At 43.5% G+C, this 20000-nt stretch overlaps 1 protein-coding gene across 4 annotated transcripts in view; it reads right to left on the bottom strand.

Annotated features, from left to right (window-relative positions):
- The window catches only part of LOC112265379 (A-kinase anchor protein SPHKAP), a 200623-nt gene extending 180756 nt beyond the window's left edge, over nt 1–19867 (bottom strand). Inside the window, exon 1 of one of the 4 annotated variants that reach the window (XM_042296037.1) lies at nt 19673–19867. The gene's annotated coding sequence lies outside the window, so the exon portion shown is untranslated. The remainder of the gene's footprint in view (nt 1–19672) is intronic. The other 3 variants (XM_042296033.1, XM_042296036.1, XM_042296035.1) reach the window with 3 other exon arrangements.
- Between the last annotated feature and the right edge of the window lie 133 nt (nt 19868–20000).

Here is a 20000-nt window from a genome sequence, read left to right as displayed (position 1 = left end):
CTGATTCAGAAGGGTTGGGTTGAATGGGATTGGCAGGGTAGCCTAGTGGTTAGAGAGTTGGACTAGTAACTGGAAGGTTGCAAGTTCAAACCCCCGAGCTGACTAGGTACAAATCTGAACAGGCAGTTAACCCACTTTCCTAGGCTGTCATTGAAAATAAGAATTTGTTCTTAACTGACTTGCCTAGTTAAATAAAGGTAAAATAAATGTTAAAAAATAAAAAAGCACAAGGCATATTTCATTTGAATTACATTCAGTTGGACAACTGATTAGGTATCCCCCTTTCCCTATTCATAGACCAAAGACATGAGGAAAAACATGAAGCACGAGGCTGGACAGAACACACACCTGGGGTTTGGTATAGCAGCAGACTAGTACGTTTAGTCTTTTAGATCATAGAAAATTGGATCATATGGACAGGTCCTAGATCAGCGCTCCTAATCAGAGGTGAGTTGTTACGACAGGCCCAGGAGCTCTAGAGACACCCAGGACCAGAGAACCAGAGATTCTAGTCAAAAGTATGTAACAGAAAGACACTTAAGGGAAACTATAAAGTTTTTAAAAGTCCTTTGATGCCCCTGTAGTCAATTCATGATCCTAAATGACTAAATAATGCCCTACTACAGAGCACTGATTAACAAACATTCATCTCCTGCAAAGCAAAGACACAGAGAGGGCAAAATAGGTGTTTTCTTTCAATCACTGTGTTTCTTCTCTATTGGCCCTATTTTAGGCAGTTAAAGAGAGAGCGAGAGAGAGTGAGAGTGAGAGATGCTTTAACAATGTCAGCTTCCCCATCCTAGAGGGGGAGAGCAACCATTTCCAGGCCCAGGGATATGTACCAGTCTGTAACGACCTAAATGCCAATACTGGGCAAGAACCTGACACTCTCAGCACACAGGGGGACAAACACATACCTGAAGGTGAAATATACGCCCCCCTAGACACAACTATGACAAAACAACCATAATTGAATAGAGTTATCTATTCAGAACGGAGATGTGTAGATAAACCACTTCTCCAATCTTTTTGGCCTTTTAAAAAAGAACAAACAGCAGAAACATATATATCAGTTACAAATCTTAGAATCAGTTATTAAAGACTACCAGAATCCACTGGATTCTCCAATTACATTGAATGAACTACAGGACAAAATATAAAGCCTCTAACCCAAAAAGGCCTGTGGTGTTTATGGTATCCTACATGAAATGATAACATATACAGACCACAAATTCCAATTTGGCCATACTTGAGCACTTTAACATCATCCTCAGCTCTGGCATCTTTCCCAATATTGGGAACCAAGAACTGATAACCCCAATCCAAAAAAGTGGAGACAAATTTGGTCCCAATAACTACCATGGGATATGCGTCAACAGCAAACTTGGGAAAATCCTCTGCATTATCATTAACACGCAGACTTCACATTTCCTCAGTGAAAACAACTGACTGAGCAAATGTCAAATTCGCTTTTTACTAAATGACAATACGACAGTCCACGTATTCAGCCTGCACACCCTGATTGACAAGCAAATGAAGCAAGCCAAGGCAAAGTCTTCTCGTGCTTTGTTGACTTCAAAAAAGCTTTTGACTCAATTTGGCAAGCATGAGGGTCTGCTATACAAATTGATGGAAAGTGGTGTTGGGGGGAAAACATACGACATTATAAAATGCATGTACACAAACAAAAAGTGTGTGGATAAAATTGGCAAAAAACACACATATTTCTTTCCACAGGGCCGTGGGCTGAGACAGGGATGCAGCTTAAGCCCCACCCTCTTCAACACATATATCAACGAATTGGCGAGGGCACTGGAACAATCTGCAGAACCCGGACTCACCATACTAGAATCTGAAGTCAAATGTCTGCTGCTTGCTGATGATCTGGTGTTTCTGTCCCCAACCAAGGAGGGCCTACAGCAGCACCTAGATCTTCTGCACAGATTCTGTCAGACCTGGGCCCTGACAGACCTGGGCCCTGACAGTAAATCTCAGTAAGACAAAAATAATAGTGTTCCAAAAAAGTTCCAGTTGCCAGGACCACAAATACAAATTCCATCTAGACACTGTTGCCCTAGAGCACACAAAAAACGATGAATATCTCGGCCTAAACATCAGCGCCACAGGTAACTTCCACAAAGCTGTGAACGATCTGAGAGACAAGGCAAGAAGGGCCTTCTATGCCATCAAAAGGAACCATAAATTTGACATACTGACTAAAAATACTTGAATCAGTTATAGAACCCATTGCCCTTTATGGCTGTGAGTTCTGGACTCCGCTCACCAATCAAGAATTCACAAAATGGGACAAACACCAAATTGAGACTCTGCTTGGAGAAATCAGCAAACATATCCTCTGGGAACAACGTAAAACACCAAATAATGCAGAGCACAATTAGGCCGATATACGCTAATGATCAAAATCCAGAAAAGAGCCGTTGAATTCTACAACCACCTAAAAGGAAGCGATTCCCTAACCTTCCATAACAAAGCCATCACCTACAGAGAGATTAACCTGGAGAAGAGTCTCCTAAGCAAGCTTGTCCTGGTGCTCTTTTCACAAACACAAACACACCCCACAGAGCCCCAGAACAGCAACACAATTAGACCCAACCAAATCATGAAAAAACAAAAGGATAATTACTTCATACATTGGAAAGAATTAACAAAAAACTGAACAAACTAGAATGCTATTTGGCCCTAAACAGAGAGTACACAGTGGCAGAATACCTGACCAATGTGACTGATGACTATGTACAGAATCAGAGAGCATAGCCTTGCTATTGAGAAAGGTTGTCATAGGCAGACCTGGCTCTCAAGAGAAGACAGGCTATGTGCACACTGCCCAGAAAATGAGGTGGAAACTGAGCTGCACTCCCTAACCTCCTTCCAAATGTATGACCATATTAGAGACACACATTTCCCTCAGATTACACAGACCCACAAAGAATTAGAAAACAAATCCAATTTTGATAACTCCCACATCTATTGGGTGAAATTCCACAGTGTGTAATCACAGCAGCAAAATTTGTGACCTGTTGCCAAAAATAGTACTTTAACTATTTGCACATTGCTACAACACTTTATGTAGACATAATAGGACATTTGAAATGTCTTTATTCTTTTGTAACTTGTGTAATATTTACTAATCATTGATTACACAGGCTCTCTCTATTGTGTTGGCGCCCACATTATCCAGCAGAATCATACTGTATCTCCATCATTTCACGGATCTTCATCAGAAGTTACAGGCTCGGTTTTCAGCTGGTCTCTCCTTCTCTATTCTCCTCATAGGGAATCACCCAGGCTGTGACTATGGTTGTTGTGAGGTCCTTAGACTGAGAGCACATGGATGGGGCCAAGGAATCATGTCTTCATGACATTTCACGTTCCAAACATTGCCATGTCATTTTCTGCTTCTTAACTGCGGTCCAGGCAGAAACATTTTCTCTACATTTTCACTCTCTAACACGTCCGTTTCCTTCAAATGCAATTGAGGCTAAGTCGTGGTTGGAGGGCATTTTAAATGAACTCCTCGGAGAGTGGGAAGGATGACGACGACTATGACTTCGTCTTGGGAAATGAAATTGCAGTCCCTCTCTGGCCTTTCAGTGATGTGCGGAGATTCCGTGCATGTTAATGACCAGAGACACGTGCTGCATGTGCTTCTGCCTGTGCTTCTGCCTGTGCTTCTGCACTGGAGGTTTAGTAACACGAACAGAGCCACAGTCAGACGACAAGAGTTCACTCGAATGTTCCTCGTTATATGGCCTCTCTCTGTCTCTGGGTCTTTCTCTCTCCGTCCATCTCTCCTGGTCTCTCTCTCTCTCTCTCTCTCTCTCTCTCTCTCTCTCTCTCTTTATTAATCTCATTCTCTATTTCCCTCTCTCCCCTTTTGACCATAACAACAACCAAAGCATCCTTGTAATGTTCCCCTGACCAAATTACTAACGAGACTCTAAAGTTACTTGATGGATCTTTTCCTTGAATCCATTTTGTGTGTTGTCACTAACGAGGCTGAAGCATCCAATTAATGGGCGTGTTCTACAGCACCGTTTAGGATGGCTTTTGTTCAAATATATCAGGAATAGGACATGACATTGCTATTCAGTGAGCCAACTCACTCTCTGTTGGTTGGATGGATGGACGAATTCATGGGAGGATAGACCATTTTTCACTCTGCACTCATTCCTAACCTGGCACTTGTATATATATACACTCACACTGAGAGCGATGGAAAAGCGAGAGAGAGAGGATGAGAGAGGAAGAGGAGAGCGAAATAAAGGAAGGGAAGGAGGGAGGGATATTTTGGATGCTTCTCTCCCCCACGGCGAGGAGGCAAGTGTATAGCAAAACATCTGAGAAGTACTATTTTCACACGCCAAACCATTTTCTCTCATGTCCTCCTTGTCCTGTGAAAGAGAAGTGTGAAGGGTTTCTTTAGTCTTGTGTTTGTGTGTACTTGAGGAAAGGCTTTTCTCCCTGTTGATAACAACACACACAGGTACATTATCGCACCTTTTCTCACACGTACAGATGCACACTTGCTAATTCTGTGTGAATGCTGTGTGAATGAGAAAATTCTAGTGTCCCTAGGCAGACGGGTTGCCTCCGACAATGTAAACAATGTTCCAGCACACACGTCTGCTGACAACACCAGCATCGGTTAGGCAGAGAGGAGAGACAAAAATCCATTCAGAGGGAGTTATTTTTCACCAGCACAATTCCTGCCCACATATTGAGCGCCACGCACCTACACTTGTGATTTGATCGGTGAATTGTTTTTCCGCCCTTAAGAAGTGGCCAAGAAAATCTGACATGATCCCCAGACCTACTGGAGTGCTTTTGCTCTTGGACTGGGACTTCCAAAGACTCTGAACATTTGAAAGGAGAGGAAAAGTGTGTCAAATTGAATCCTTCCATTTCTGAGGTGTAAGCACTGATTCTGAATAATCTGATGGGCAGCAGGAGATTGAGGCCTTAGGTCCACCTTTGACCACTTCTGTCAAGGAGCGCTACAATGACTAATGAGGAGTGTTAGTGTTGTAGCCTGGAAGTAAGTGTTTGTGTGTGTGTGTGTGTGTGTGTGTGTGTGTGTGTGTGTGTGTGTGTGTGTGTGTGTGTGTGTGTGTGTGTGTGTGTGTGTGTGTGTGTGTGTGTGTGTGTGTGTGTGTGTGTGTGTGTGTGTGTGTGTGCGTGTGCGTGCATGCGTGTGTGTGTGTGTGTGCGTTCGTGCGTGGTTGAAAATGAGAGGAGATGATACTCGCATCTAGCGAATTGCAGGCGCTGAGGCCCAGCGTGATGACTCAATCACGATTTATGACATTATCCAGATGGCTGACCATTTGTTGGCTATCACAAGAGTCAAACACATTTTATCCATGGTTTTCTCTGGGGTGGGACATTCCCACAGATCCTGAGAGCATGGACACCGTGTGAAGGCAGATGCAAAAAATTTATTTTTTACTGTGTGAATTAAATTGTCATGTTTGGTTTGTTTCAAGAGTTCAAAAAGAGCTGTGAATTTGTATATGTTTTATTGTACTGTTTTATTGTACTGCAAGTGCTATGGATTTATTTTAACAGGGTTACTTTGATAATCTGTTCGATGGACGGCGGTCAGTTCAAAAATCTGTATTTATTTAACCTTCTTTTAGACAGATAAGTCATACTGAGACTAGGGTCTATTTTACAGATGAGCCAGATGAGCCCTACATAAATCAAACACATAAAATATGCAATTTACAAAACATATTTAAACAGACACATTTATCAACATAGAGCAGGGTTTTCCAAACTCGGTTCTCCGGACCCCAAGGGGTGCACGTTTTGGTTTTTGTCCTAGCACTACACAGCTGATTCAAATAATAAACTCAGGGGGACCAGAACATCTCATTTTAGAGAGCTCTGTAAATCCACGTAAAGGGCACAAAAAAAATCAGCTTTACCCAACTCCGTGGAGACCGAAGGGGCCTCCAGTGTTATTCATGCCTGAGAACGGGTTTGGTCATTTGTAAGTCTCAATTGAAAATGATGATAGATACATAAGAAGTTTCTGCATGAGCGCTTTGAGGATAAACACCAGGAGAAAACAAGAAAAATAAGAGCTGTGATAATTAGATTCAAGAATGCCTGTGGTGTTTTCATGCCCTTTGTTTCTTGTTTTGGCCAAACAAAGGGTTGTTAATTAGATGATGGGAGTTACTCCTGGTATAAGCAGTATGCCATAGTTTTAGATTAATAGGTTACTGCGTATCTTTTTATGTTTGAAATCTTGTTAGCAAGCAAGATTTGAGTAAATGCATTCCTCATTTTGTTTGACTATTCACTTTGACCATTCACTTTGATTGACTATTCACTATTTTGCATTGGTGAATATTATCTACACAAAGCACATTACATTAGATTATGCACTGGTTCCAACCTCACATCTCTGCCTAAAATATACTTGACAAATTAAAGCTTGGCCTATAACCGCTATAAACAGTTCATAAGTCCTATAAGCCTCTAAATAATCACATAAAGTTATCTTAGAACGAATGTAATTATAGTATCTGAGTGTTAATGTGAAGACTTGCAAGCTGGCTAGATTCATCGCTGTAAGTTTATGAACTATATCATTTATTCACATATGAGTTTGTTATTATTCAACACCGAGTTCTCCTCAACTACGGGTCTGTGTGTGTGTGTGTGTGTGTGTGTGTGTGTGTGTGTGTGTGTGTGTGTGTGTGTGTGTGTGTGTGTGTGTGTGTGTGTGCGCGTGCGTGTGTGTGTGCCTGGATGTGGACTTGCGTGCGTGTGCCACTCCTGAGTGTAGAAAACAGACAAAGGAACAGATTAGAAAAAGATCTGTTTGTGACACAGAAATAATTTGGATACCATTGGAGACATCACACAAGTGACGCATCAGTAAACACTCATAACACCTGAGTAGACAGACAGACAGACAGACATAGCTGCACAGAGCATTCAACAGTATCACAGACCGGAGATAACGGCACCTTATTCCATATTTGGTGCACTACTTTTGACCAGGGCCCATATCGTAGTGCACTATGCAGGAAATAGGGTGCCATGGCCTCTGTGACTAGTGTAGGCTGTGCAGCTCAGTAATAGCAGCTGAGGTACCATGTGTCTCAGTTGGTAGAGTATGGCGTTTGCAACCGCAGGATTGTGGGTTGGATTCCCACGGTGGACCACTATGAAAATGTATGCAATCACTACTGTAAGTCGCTCTGGATAAGAGCGTCTGCTAAGTGACTGAAGGGTCAAATGTAAAAATGTGCCATGCATGTCTTATACACATGTTGAACTGTTATGTTATGTTTTGTGAACTGCAATATGATCTTAAGCAGCAGAGAAATGACCGAAATGTAAATGCTTTTACAGGTTCAATAGTGTCAATCACTCATCTTCGTTCCCCTTGGAGCATATGTAACGTCCCAGGCTGATGTCGTGTTGAGTCCCAGGTTGAGAAGGTCATCCTCCAACTGGTCAGACCACCTGGCTCTTGGTCTTCCTCTTGGGTGTGGCCAGTTGGGGAATGGCTCCTTGAGGATAAGGGCAGGCTCCAGAGATGAGTTTGATCTAGCAAACAGTCGACCCCTTGTCTCAAGGGAGGAGACAAGGGGTGGATTTCGGGATGTAGTAGTGCCATGTTATGCCCAGTATGCAGTGGAGGCATTTTGATTCAAAGGTGTCCAGACGAGGTGTGCGTTTTTTGTAACTTATTTTGTTCATAATGTTGCCGCTACCATCTCTTATAACCGATAACAACATCTGGACATCTGTACATCAGGACTGCGATTACTCACCATGGACTGGCAGAATCCTTTTTTTCCCCTATAACTAGTCTGACGAGCCCGACTTGAACAATATACTGCTTTCTTGAGAACAGGCCCGTGATTTGCGTGAAGAGGAGGCGGAGAAAAAGGGGCCAAAGGGCGGGTTGCCTTCTGAGAATTCGTAGGCGATGGAATAAACCCCCACTTCCTTCCATTCTGATAGCAAACGTGCAATCTTTGTAGAATAAAATAGATGACCTAGGCGCAAGATTAAACTACCAACGGGACATTCAAAACTGTAATATCTTATGCTTCACAGAGTCGTGGCTGAAAGGCGACACTATCAACATACAGCTGGCTGGTTATACGGTGTACCGGCAGGATAGAACAGCGGCGTCTGGTAAGACAAGGGGCGGTGGACTATGTGTTTTTGTAAATAACAGCTGGTGCACGATATCTAAGGAAGTCTCGAGCTATTGCTCGCCTGAGGTAGAGTATCTCACGATAAGCTGTAGACCACACTATCTTCCTAGAGAGTTTCCATCTGTATTTTTCGTAGCTGTTTACGTACCACCACGGTCAGAGGCTGGCACTAAGACAGTATTGAATGAGCTTTATTCCGCCATAAGCAAACAAGAAAATGCATAACCCAGAGGCGGCGCTCCTAGTAGCTAGGGACTTTAATGCAGGGAAACTTAAATCCTATCAGCATGTTAAATGTGCAACCTGAGGAAAAAAAACTCTGGACCACCTTTACTCCACACACAGAGATGCATACAAAGATCTCCCTCGCCCTCCATTTGGCAAATCTGACCATAATTCTATCCTCCTGATTCCTGCTTACAAGCAACAATGAAAGCAGGAAGCACCAGGGCTAGATCAATAAAAAAGGAGGTCAGATGATGCAGATGCTAAGCTACAGGACTGTTTTTCTAGCACAGACTGGAATATGCTCCGGGATTCCTCCGATGGCATTGAGGAGTACACCACATCAGTCATTGGCTTCATCAATAAGTGCATTGATGATGTCGTCCCCACAGTGACTGTATGTACATACCCCAACCAGAAGCCATGGATTACAGGCAACATCCGCACTGAGCAAAAGACTAGAGCTGCCGCTTTCAAGGAGTGGGACTCTAACCCGGAAGCTTATAAGAAATCCAGCTATGCCCTCCGACGAAACAACAAACAGGCAAAGCGTCAATACAGGACTAAGATTGAATCATATTAAACCGGCTCTGACGCTCGTCGGATGTGGCAGGGCTTGCAAACCATTACAGACTACAAAGGGAAGCACAGCCGAGAGCTGTCCAGTGACACGAGCCTACCAGACAAGCTAAACTACTTCTATGCTCGCTTCGAGGCAAATGGCACTGAAACATGCATGAGAGCACCAGCTGTTCCGGAAGACTGTGGGATCACGCTCTCCACAGCCGATGTGAGTAAGACCCTTAAACATGTCAACCAAGAGGCTTCTAAACAGCCATAAAGCCATAAGACTCCTGAACACCTAATCAAATGGCTACCCAGACTATTTGCATTGCCCCCCCCTAATTTATTTTACACCGCTGCTACTCTCTGTTTTTATCATCTATGCATAGTCACTTTAATAACTCTACCTACATGTACATATTACCTCAACTAACCGGTGCCCCCGCACATTGATCCTGTACCAGGACCGCCCTAGTCTCACTATTGTTATTTTACTGCTGCTCTTTAATTACGTGTTACTTTTACTTATTATTGTTATTCATATTTTTTAATCTGCATTGTTGGTTAGGGGCTCGTAAGTAAGCATTTCACTGTAAAATCTACACCTGTTGTATTCGGCTCATGTGACGAATACAATTTTATTTTATTTGATGGTAAAGGTGGAATGGTGGAATGGAATGGTATCAAATACATGGAAACCATGTTTGATGCCATTCCATTTACCCTGTTCCGGCCATTATTATGAGCCGTTCTCCCATCACCAGCCTCCTGTGGTAAAAATATAAACTGTACACAAGTAAGTAGTGAAAAGTGCTTACAAAAATGTGTGTATAAACGTTTGTGTGTCCATATAACTACAAATGATGCACCAACTTGTTCCTGTAAGGATAGGACAACATGAGCAGTACTAACAGCGTCCCTGCGGACAACCAAATTACTAAATTAAGAGAGTCTGCTTTCCATGCACGCATAGACTGAGTTAATTAGCCAATGCCGATCCTCCTTCATTCTTATTCATCTATTCAGGTTCAGGTGGCATGGAAAGGGTCTGGAAAGCTGTTCGAGTCCATACTTAATTTGAGACACAGGTACCATTAGGTAAATATAGCAAGGTTGTGTTGCCTTGCTCCCGAGCAGGGGAATTTTTCTTTGACAAAAGTGGTCGACTTCCTTCAATAGCCTCCTTCAATAGCCTGAATGAGACGGGTGGTCAGAATGGGACAGATTCAGGGTATTCTTCAGGACAAAACATTGTGAAATGCTCAGATCAAATCAATCATTCTAATTTATTTATAAAGCCCTTCTTACATCAGCTGATGTCACAAAGTGCTGTACAGAAACCGAGCTTAAAACCCCAAACAGCAAGCAATGCACGTGTAGAAGCACGGTGGCTAGGAAAACCTCCCTAGAAAGGCCAGAACCTAGGAAGAAATCCAGAGAGGAACCAGGCTATGAGGGGTGACCAGGCTATGTGGGGTGGCCAGGCTATGAGGGGTGGCCAGGCTATGAGGGGTGGCCAGGCTATGAGGGGTGGCCAGGCTATGAGGGGTGGCCAGGCTATGAGGGGTGGCCAGGCTATGAGGGGTGGCCAGGCTATGAGGGGTGGCCAGGCTATGAGAGGTGGCCAGGCTATGAGGGGTGGCCAGGCTATGAGGGGTGGCCAGGCTATGAGGGGTGGCAAGATCACCATTTTCGATATCACTGTTGCAGGAGAAGTTTCCTGCAATGCAGGTAATGTAAAACCTGTAGTGTATTTTAAAAGGCTTCTGAAGTTTGTAATTTCCACTTTGAAATTTCAAACTTGATTCCCCCTTAAGAAAAATGGATCAACCCCTACAAAAATGTCCAGGAATTATAATCTACATAATAATTCACATTTCCAGTTGCTGTAGGATTATTTTGTATTATTTTGTATTTTTCCAAACTGGCTCAAGTTAAGGTCCTACATCTGTAAAATAGGTTATGAAGAACCAACATGCCTCTCTGACGTGAAATTAGGATTCATACCAACTCTGTGACATTTCTATCTGGAATATTCCACATTGTTCTCCTGTTGTACATGGCCCATGAGCATTGTGGTGTCAGTTTAGGGTCCTGACCTTTCACACTATCTGACTGGACGCAGCCAATTGTGAGGAGACAACACACACTCCATAGAATAGCATTTCCCAAACTTGGTCCTGGGGGTGCACATTTTGTTTTTTGCTGTAGCACCACACAGCTGATTCAAATAATTAAAGCTTGATGGTGAGTTGGTTATTTGAATCAGCTGTGTAGTGCTAGGGTAAAAAAACACAACATGCACACAGGGGGGCCTCGGACCGATTTTGGGAATCGCTGCCATAGAACAAGATTAATAAACCAATTCCATTCTTGCATTTGGAATGGGAGAGGATTAGAGAGAGCGAGAGAGAGAGAGAGAGAGAGAAAGAGAGAGAGAGAAGAAAGAACAAAGTGTTCCATATGTATCACGTCCATGTGGTAAAAAGCCCATGCATCTTTAGTCCACTAATCTGTGAAACTCTAGCATACTGTATGTGTGTGTGTGCGTACGCTCCTCCCTGCTTCCGTGTGTGTGTTCATCTCCCATATTACAAATTAAGTTAATCCCAGTGTGCTACAGTCAGACCTGCTCTGGTTCTGCCTGTCCAGTCCAGTGTTCTTCTTTAAAGGAAGATAATACAGAGATTATATGGAGAGTGATAATCTGGAGCTGGTTGATGAGAGAGGGGACCAAGGGGCCTGTATAGCCAGCCATGACAAGGCCACTCTCACCACATGTCTCCTACTATGGTGTCCAAGTCCTGCTTCACACTGCCTGTATCTGTGTCACACACTTTAACATACTGAACACACGTGATCCTAAATATGAACTTTCACACAGACTATATAAACACACGTTGTTTATTGTACATCCACTTTCAAGTAGGGGGCGGCGGCAGGGTAGCCTAGTGGTTAGAGCATTGGACTAGTAACCGGAGTTCAAATCCCTGAGCTGACAAGGTACAAATCTGTCGTTCTGCCCCTGAACAGGCAGTTAACCCACTGTTCCTAGGCCGTCATTGAAAATAAGAATTTGTTCTTAACTGACTTGCCTAATTAAATATATGTCAAATAAAAAATAAAAATGTAGGCTTCCTCTTCTATGTGAGAATTGCCAACCCTGGAAAATGATCATTTTCAGAGGAATGGGATTCACAAACGTTCCATCACACCACAACAATAGAACTATGTGGGTGGATAAAATGCACCTTCCTAGGCGAAGAGGGAGAGTGTCTGTGATTGGCCCAGCAATTATTCCACCCAATGTGTCTGAGTTCAGTGAGTTCATTAAATATCACCGTCTCCTCATCACAACAACCAGACAAAAAGTGTCTCCGTGTGAACAGAACAGGGTCTGTGCACAAAGGGGCACCCTATTCCCTACATAATGCACTAGGGCTCTGGTCAAAATAGTGCACCATATAGGGAATGGCATGCCATTTTGGGACATATGTACTGGGCTATCATAACAGTACAGACATTCTCGGGAGAGGATTAGCCAGCTAACACGTGTTCAGCCGAGCCAGGGTAGCTCAGATGGTGGAGTATTCAATTACATGAAATCTAAAGCGTGTTGCAGCGTCTTTTAACACGAATGAGGAAAACCTTTTAAAACCGAAGCACAACAGCAAACCCTGCTTCTCCCTCTGACTAACAGGATTACTACAGCAACTCTGTCTTTCTCTCTGTCTTTCATTCTCAACCCCCCATCTCTTCTCTGTCTTTCTTTCTCCTCTCTGTTTCTCGCAGTTTCTCCCTTTTTCTCCCTCTCTCCCCTCCCTCTGACATACTTTGTCGTGTCAACATGCCTCCTGTCACCTCCAGAGTGCTGGTGTGAGAGAGAGAGGTCAGAGGGAGGGAGAGAGACAGAGAGAGAGGGAGAGAGAGAGAGAGAAAAAGCAACAGAGCCCTTGCATCACTTATCAAAGAGAAGTAGCCTAGGAGGACAAAGCAAACAACACAACCGCTCACCCTCCTGTTCCACTAGAGCACCAGTTATGTCCTACTGGACAGGTTGAACATTCCTTCATTGTAGTTTGACAATGTTTTGGATGTGGAGAAGACAATATTGTGTGTGTGTGTGTGTGTGTGTTTGTGTGTGTGTGTGTGTGTGTGTGTGTGTGTGTGTGTGTGTGTGTGTGTGTGTGTGTGTGTGTGTGTGTGTGTGTGTGTGTGTGCGTGCGTGCGTGTGCGTGCTGTTGTTGCCTCCATTGTTGTGTTGACCTCTAGCAGCCGCAAGGCCCTCAGACCCCTGAGTGACATCATCTAAACACAATTAAAGTCTGAGGTGGAGGGACAGGCATTCATTAGCATCCCTACCTGCCAAACACTGTCCTGGAGCAAAGTCATGTTTTTAAAGAAGTGTCTCCCGGTCAACCCCCAGGTAATGTCAGCTGCCAAGTTCTTGCCTACTCTGGAGGGGACACACAAAGTTACTACTGACAGCTTCCAACCACAGTGCACATACACACAAACACCTCCCTCTCCACTGCTCCCATTCTCTGACTGATGGTCCTGCAAAGGAGGTCTTTCACCTCTGAACCCCCCCCCCTCAACTGCTGTTACTAGGTGACCGTGCACATGGAGGGATAGGGGGTTAGGCGGGGTTACACTCACTGGAGTACCTTACTGTAGACTCGGAGTTTACCATAACCACACCCTCAGGAAATAGACAGGGTTCCTGCACAGCCTGTGGATGGTGAGGGGTGCTGCGTTGGCACAGAAGGGGAACAAAGAGGAGACGGGGGATGTTTTGCCTCTCTGATGCCATGGCGTTAGAACAGTAGTCTTCAATCCAGTTGCTGGCAACCCATAGACCGCGCAGACTTTTTGTTCAACTACACACATCATCAAGCACCAAATTACTAGCCTGCATGATCCCACATCTGTTTGTGCTCTTGGCAACTCCATGGAAAACCAAAACATGACGTGTTTGGCATGACAATTCCATAAGGAGTTGGCAAGAGAGTCGAAACAGACTGGCACGTAGGCTATACCAAATTGCACCGAATTAGTTCAAACAGGTGTGTTAGTGCAAGGTTGGCAAAAAGCCCTGTGTCGCCATGTTGGTTCCCAAGACCAAGAAGGAAGTGCCATTGAAAGTTACTAGCATATTTCAAATTTACTTGATACTTTATGACCTCTCTTTTTCAGAGAGCCTGAACTGTAGGAGTGTCTCTTGCCATCCAGTGTGTGTTGCATTTGTGTGAGTGTGAGCATACGTCCGTATGTATGTACATGCATGCATAGAAGATATGGGTCCCATCTGGGCTGGCGTCCTCCTCAGCCCTCCACTTTGCTAAACAATGAGAACCATGAGAATCCTACCATAGAGAACAAAAGATCAGGGGAGAAGGAGGAGGAAGAGGAGGATGAAGGAGGAGAAGGAGGAGGAAAATACGGAGGAGGATGAAGAGGAGGAGGAGGGAATGGGGAGGACGAGGAGATCCACCTTCTGATTGTTACTTTACTATTATTAGCTTCCTCCACTACTGCTTGTCCCTGTTATTATATTACCAGTACATTGGCTAGTGCCCTGCTCAGTAATTAGCCTTTTTTGTTATTGTACTGAGTAGTTATTATTCCACTCTGTCATTAGGACTCCCTGTGGATAACAGGAGAAAAAGGTGCTGTGGTTGACAGAGTGGAAAGGTGAGTGTGACTGAATGATTGTAAGCTATAGCGGTGTGTGTGTGAGTTGTGTGATTGCGAATGTAAATTAATGAGTGATTAAGGCGACTTGTGTGTAAGAGATGGGAGAGGGACAGTAGTGCACAAATCAGCGCTATAACAGAAGACGGTTGGTCGCTGGGCTGTTTTTGAAAAATATCATTCATTTACTGTAGCCATAGTGATCGCCACATCCTCCAACGGCTCACATGGTGTCCTTGACTTCCTCTGTTTCCTCTCCTCCATCACCTGCTCTCTGCTTTTTCAAGGGAAATTTTTTAACTGAGTTTACCCTAGCCGGTCGCATCCGGTCGTCTCTACCCAAGCTGGTTTGTAGAGGGTCATCAGAGGGTCATCATAGCCTTTTCTGAACTGTCTGCCCTAACACAGAATTAACCTGTCTGTCACCCTGGTATATAGCATTTAGTACTAGCGTATCTGTCTTAAATATATTGTTAAAAATCTCCACACTGGAGGCACCAATGATTTACAAATGGTGCCACCTGTGAGGACAAATATTTATAATATTGAAATATTTGCAGTTGAAGTCAGAAGTTTACATACACCTTAGCCAAATACATTAAAACTCAGTAGCTTTTATTTCTTTCATCACATTCCCAGTGGCTCAGAAGTTTACATACACTCAATTAGTATTTGGTAGCATTGCCTTTAAATTGTATAACTTTGGTCAAATGTTATGCGTAGACTTCCACAAGCTTCCCACAATAAGTTGGGTGAATTTTGTCCCATTCCTCCTGACAGAGCTGATGTAACTGAGTCAGGTTTGTAGGCCTCCTTGCTCGCACACGCTTTTTCAGTTCTGCCCACAAGTGTTCTATAGGATTGAGGTAAGGGCTTTGTGTAAGGGCTTTGGCCACTCCAATACCTTGACTTTGCCACAACTTTGGAAGTATGCTTGGGGTAATCGTCCATTTGGAAGACCCATTTGCGATCAAGCTCTAACTTTCTGACTGATATCTTATGATGCTGCTTCAATATATCCACATACTTTTCCTCCCTCATAACGCCATCTATTTTGTAAAGTGCACCAGTCCCTCCTGCAGGAAAGCACCCCCACAACATGATGCTGCTACCCCCGTGCTTCACGGTTGGGATGGTGTTCTTCGGCTTGCAAGACTTCCACTTTTTACTCCAAACAAGACGATGGTCACTATGGCCAAACTGTTTTTTGTTTCATCAGACGAGAGGACTTTTCTCCAGAAAGTACAATCTTTGTCCCCATGTGCAGTTGAAAACCGTAGTCTGGCTTTTTTATGGCGGTTTTGGAGCAGTGGCTTCTTCCGTGCTGAGCGGCCTTTCAGGTTATGTCGATATAGGACTCATTTTACTGTGGACATAGATGCTTTTGTACCTGTTTCATCCAGCATTTTCACAAGGTCCTTTGCTGATGTTCTGGGATTGATTTGCACTTTTTGCACCAAAGTATGTTTATCTCTAGGAGACAAAACACGTCTCCTTCCTGAGCGGTATGGTGGCTGTGTGCTCCCATGGTGATTATACTTGCGTACTATTGTTTTTACAGATGAACGTGGTAAATTCAGGCATTTTGAAATTGCTCCCAAGGATGAACCAGACTTTTTTTTCTGAGGTCTTGGCTTATTTCTTTTGATTTTCCCATGATGTCAAGCAAAGAGGCACTGAGCTTGAAGATAGGCCTTAAAATACATCTACAGGTTCACTTCCAATTGACTCAAATTACGTCAACTAGCCTATCAGAAGCTTCTAAAGCTATGGCATAATTTTCTGGAATTTTCCAAGCTGTTTAAAGGCACAGTCAACTTAGTGTATGTAACTTCTGACCCACTGGAATTGTGATACAGTGAATTATGTGAAATAATCTGCCTGTAAACAATTGTTGGAAAAATTACTTGTGTCATGCACAAAGTAGAAAGTAGTAACTGACTTGCCAAAACTATAGATTGTTAAAAATAAATTTGTGGAGTCGTTGAAAACTGAGTTTTAATGACAATCTATGTGTTTGTAAACTTCCAACATCACTATATACCCATACATTAAGACTATTGTTATAATTCTATCATCCTAACCCAGACTCAGCCTGTCTGTCTCTCTGGTCTATAACCTCCCCTGAGGTGTCTGTCTACTAACAGACTCTAAACTAGATTATTGATCCCATATTCCTGGGTTTATTATTAATGCGTAACTGTCTGAGCGGAGCCACACACACACTCACAAACCTGTCTGGTTTAGTGGTGTTGGTGGTGATTGTACAGATAAACATGTTTGGCTAAGTTTCCCTGGTTTTTAGGAGACCTCACTACCTGTCTGATTTGGTGGTGTTGGTGGTGATTGTACAGATAAACATGTTTGGCTAAGTTTCCCTGGTTTTTAGGAGACCTCACTACCGGGGTCCAGAGAGAGAGAGAGAGAGAGAGAGACCAGAAGGAGCAGGGCAGTCTGAGCCCATGCAGTAGACCAGGAGAATCCACTCTCTCACTGCCAGCACCTTCACTCTGAGAGGATTACGTTGTTGTTGTTGGAGTTGAAATTGAGACAGTTGTTTATGTGAGCGCCCAATACCTTTTTTGACCTTTAAAGATTACATTTGAAATGTGTTTTTCTCCTGTGACAAAAAAAATCGATGCCCTCAAAACACAAACAGAAACACACAAAAACGTATTTAGAGGGGACTGAACTTCCTGATTTGGCCTCGTTTTTTTTGTGGGGGGTAATGTCGCGTGTGTGTTTTCGCACGTGGCAAGAATTTTATTTTATTTTACGTTATTCTTTCATTTTTCTTGTCAGCATTATCTTCAATGAATGTTATTTTTATTGAGATTTATATATCTTTTTTTTATCAACCTGGCCTTCTACAGGAATGCTGGCCCATGTTGACTACAGTGCTTCCCACAGTTGTGTCAGGTTGGCTGGATGTCCTTTGGATGGTGGACCATTCTTGATACACACGGGGAAACAGTTGAGTGTGAAAAATCCAGCAGCGTTGCATTTCGTGACACAAACCGGTGAACCTGGCACCTACTACCATACCCCATTTAAAGGCACTTAAATCTTTTGTCTTGCCAATTCACCCTCCGAATGGTACACATACACAATCCATTTCTCAATTGTCTCAAGACTTAAAAATCCATATTTTTATCCTGTCTAAGGGATCATAGCTTTCACCTGGATTTCACCTGGATTCACTTGGTGTTCACAGGTGTTCCTGTACACTTAGTGTGTGTTTGTGTGTGTGTGTGTGTGTGTGTGTGTGTGTGTGTGTGTGTGTGTGTGTGTGTGTGTGTGTGTGTGTGTGTGTGTGTGCATGCGTGCGTGTGTGTTTGGGGACAAGGCCTACTTCTGAGTCTAGCGAAAGCAGCATCGAGCCATGCAGTAAATTAAACAATCTGTTCCCTTGGATAAAGATCACAAGAGCTATATTGGCAAAGTGAAGTGAACAAGCTGTAACCATGGCCTTTGGAGACTCCAATTAAAATACCTCCAGCTCTCTGCTTAAGATGTGGCATGGAGAATGGTAGCTAGTATTACTGAAGAGGAAAGCTTTCTCCTTTATTCCTTGCTTCCCTGCTTCGCTGTGGCAACAGGCTCAGATTCCCATCAGTGCCAAGTCTGACTGTTGATGGTAGGTGTAGGGTGTGTCGTTATTCTGTGGAGAGATAGGGACTCATTCACTACCATTCTATTTTGATTGATTGCTTTCTTGCTCTGTGGTTGATGTAGAGGTGTGTCTTTTCACTCTAGGTTCATTTGAAATGGCACCCTAGCTGGCTCAAAGTAGTGCATTATATAGGGAATTGTGTTCTATTTTGGAGTGTCAATAACATCCGCCTATACACTATTAGTATTGTCACATCCTCCACGTCTTTCCCTCTGAACCAAAAGGGTGATAATGTGTCTTACAGCTAATCCACTTAGTGTTAGGAGGACCTAGTTGGGCTCCTGTGTTTATTTGCTATGTGTGACATCATACTACAGCTTGTGATGTAAACAACATTATCTGTGTGATGTGATTTCTCATTTGGTTCAATGTAGATCGTAAATGTTGGTGGTCTTTTTTTAACTAAATTGATAAAAAGAACTGAACTGTAAAATCCCGATCTAATTTCCTAACACAAACACACATATCCAGTTGTACACTCACATTATCAGTGGTCTGCAACTCTGCACAACCATGCACTATTGCTTTAGTGAAGCAACGAGCCAGTACGAGCTCAGTCGGTGAGTGAAAACAAGGACCAGCAGTCTATCACCGCCAATCTCTCTCTCAATATTAGCACCATCATGTCAACACTGAAATAACACCTGTATGGCTAGAAATATCATTGCCACTTTTAAGCACTCTGCAAAAGACAATAGCAATCTCTTAAACCATATCACTATGACCCTTAAGTGGAACACAAAACATTATCCCTCTTACTGTATACAAATATCTTCCTGTGATCTGCCTGTGTTCTGGGAATCATTTTTCAGACATGTAATTAGATGAGGCCTTTGCTGTTCCAGTTGTTCCAGTTGTTGATCTTGGGCGTGGTGGTGAGTATGGCATCCTAACCCTGCATTGATGGAGGTAAGGAGCATCTGGCAGGTCCCAGAGCAGGTTTTCATCCCACTCCACTGTGTGACGAATGTCGATGCATATAGCATTGAGTCAGCAGCTTGGCATTAGCACAGCGCTACGCCTCGCCATAAGACTCTGTGTACTGCACCATGGTCACGCTGCTAACAGGCTAGTACAATAGCATGACACCATTCAGTGCATTACATACAGTATAATACAGCCAGGCTGAGTGCAATGTAAGTATTGCGGACATAATGCAATCACTGCAGCATTATGTACACACACACACACACACACACACACACACACACACACACACACACACACACAAACCATACACAGCTCCATATTGATGTTTACAGCACACTCAGACAACTTCAACAGCAAAGAGAGATGGTAGTGCACTCACCAGATGCAGTGGTTCGATCACATCCCCTTAGGTGGGGTAGAGTAGCTGATGTACTATCTGTCTCTGTGCTGACTGTGTGTCTCTCCTACTCCCTCTCGCTCTCTCTCTCTCTCTCTCCCTTCCCCCTTTATAAACCCCTATTTCTCTCCACAGAGTAGTAGGTTGAAGTGGTTATGTGTGTGTGTATGTGCTTGTATGTGTGAGAGATTGGTGTATTTCCCCAGGCTGTGTGTGTGTACGTCTTAATGTGGCAGTGGCTCTGCCTAATCCCTACTGAGTAGGAGAGATGGAGCGGGTGCTAGGCAGCAAGGAGTCAGTCGAGAATAAC

The sequence above is a fragment of the Oncorhynchus tshawytscha genome, linkage group LG13 (assembly GCF_018296145.1).
Source record: "Oncorhynchus tshawytscha isolate Ot180627B linkage group LG13, Otsh_v2.0, whole genome shotgun sequence".
In the NCBI taxonomy this organism is placed as follows: Eukaryota; Metazoa; Chordata; class Actinopteri; order Salmoniformes; family Salmonidae; genus Oncorhynchus; species Oncorhynchus tshawytscha.
This window is presented reverse-complemented; position numbering and strand designations above follow the sequence as displayed.